Genomic DNA, 2,347 nt, shown 5'->3' on the forward strand with positions numbered 1-2,347 from the left:
TAAGGAAAAAAATCAAAAGAGAAGAACACACATTATCTTATACACTTCCACAATATTATGAGCAATAAACTAATGTCAGCAGCCACCAGCTAATAGCTAGTGATAATTAACAATCTAGTACTTGTCTGGTTGGCACATCTCTTCTCAACTGAGTCATTAAACTGTCTCATCAGTGAATCTTTAAATATCATAGCCCTATTGAAATTCAGTTCACGGATCATGAGAGTAAACAAGCACAATTTATTATTTGCTAAGTTCAACAAATTTTCTTTCGATCCACTAGCAGCCCAAATGAGAACAACTTTGAGAAATATTTCTAAGCAGCATAACTCTTTTTTTCAATTGAGGTAACATTGATTTATTGAGGTAACATTATATAAGTTTCAAGTATACAACACTTATAATTCAACTTCTGTATATACTACAGTGTGTGCAAAAGTCTAGTTTTCATCTGTCACCATATGATTGACCCCCTTTACCCATGTCACCCTCCCCCCACCCCCTTCCCCTCTGGTAACCATCAATCTGTCCTCTGTATCCATGTGTTTTTTGTTTTATTTGTTTGTGTGTGTTTTTTTTAATACTCCACATATAAGTGAAGTAAGTCAGATGGAGGAAGTCAAATACTGGATGATCTCACTCAGAATTCTTTCGTCTATCAACTTTTCTAAAACTGTTGCAAGTGGATGAAGTATTTGACCAGTCTTGCACCTTTATTCTTTTTATACAGTTAATATTATGATGACTGGCAGACCAAAAATATTTGGTGCTTTGGGATGAAATGTGATATTAGAAACAGAATATACAAGTCATTAAAAATAAAATTTGGAAGAGAGAAGCTTATCCACTGAATTCAGTTTTCAGAGAAGAAAACCAAGCACATTATTGAGAATAAGTTGTTTTCAGAGTTTAATATGAACTATAGACATACTATTTTCTCTGAAGCATGAACAAACAACAGTCTCATGGCCTTTGACACACTAGAGTTGTTGTGGAAACATCACATCCCACTTTGATTCATGTATTCTGGGTTAGGAAAATTAGTTTGGGAAAAATCCAAACTCCTTCTATTTAACTTTCCAATGAAATTAGACTTGCTTTGTGTGTCCCCATTACTTGACTTTGAGTGGAGGTAACCACGCTGTCTTCCTAAGGCCCTACACGATTAGAAAAACTCACAGCAGCATTTGGCCTCTAGGTTGTCTTAGGCTGACCCAAGCAATCACCCCTGGGATCCCAGTAAGGCATATTTCCAGAGGTTAGAAGAAAGCCATTTTCTGAGAAACTGATGGTATTTTGTAAAGGAGGGGGAGAGAAACTCACAAAAGCACTTGCGAAGACTGAACACTTTAGAATCAAGTTCTTTTCCGAGAGTTCATCTTTCTGTACACAGCCAGTGCTTCTAAGAAACAAATCTCACCTCTCCTACCCTCCATAACTGAAAGACTTCTCTCTGTCATTAGGAGAGATTATCCCCAGAGGCGTGTGCTTGTTGTTAGAAGATGAGACATAAGTCTAGTTATTGAAATCAATTATTTAGAATCTCTGAAGTTGGGCTGGCCCGGTGGTGTAGTGGTGAAGTTCGTGCACTACACTTTGGCAGCCTGGGATTCGCAGGCCCGGATCCCGGGCACAGACCTAGCACCACTCATCAAGCCACGCTATGGTTGCATCCCACATAAAGTGGAAGAAGATTGGCACAGATATTAGCTCAGCGACAATCTTCCTCAAGCAAAAAGAGGAAGATTAGCTCAGGGCCAATCTTCCTCACAAAAAATAAATAAAATAAAATAAAATAAAATCTCTGAAGTTGATCAGGAATCAGGCAGCACTTTTAGAGTTTAGCAATGCAACCATCCTTAAATAGACTTGAGGCCTGAGCCTCAACAAAGAAGTATGTTATGATCCTGTGGGGGACTAAGCCATTATTTCCTCCAAAAGACTTTTAAAGAAATTTTAAAAATAGTCAAGTATGTCTTAAAATAAAAATAGTGAGACACATTTTGAATAAACAGGTAATAAGATACGGGCAAACAAAAGTTGTAATAAAATTGTAATGTCCTTCCAGTGTCTAATAGATTTTTTCATAATTAAAGATTTTAAGATCCTGTCTTCCCATCTGGAGATGGTTTTAACATGAAAATATGGTAGATGAAATGGATAATTCAGGCTGCAAGTCTATGAATTTTATATTCCTTTCCAACTGCATGTTGTTTCCCTCCCAAGATACCGTCTCAGAGGTTTGCCAATTACAACAGTGTGACTATTTTGAAAGAATGTTCATTTGAGTTCCCAGCAAAAATAATTTCAAGGAGATGTTGCCATTCAAAACATTCACAAATGAACT

This window comes from Equus asinus, chromosome X (assembly GCF_041296235.1).
Source record: "Equus asinus isolate D_3611 breed Donkey chromosome X, EquAss-T2T_v2, whole genome shotgun sequence".
In the NCBI taxonomy this organism is placed as follows: Eukaryota; Metazoa; Chordata; class Mammalia; order Perissodactyla; family Equidae; genus Equus; species Equus asinus.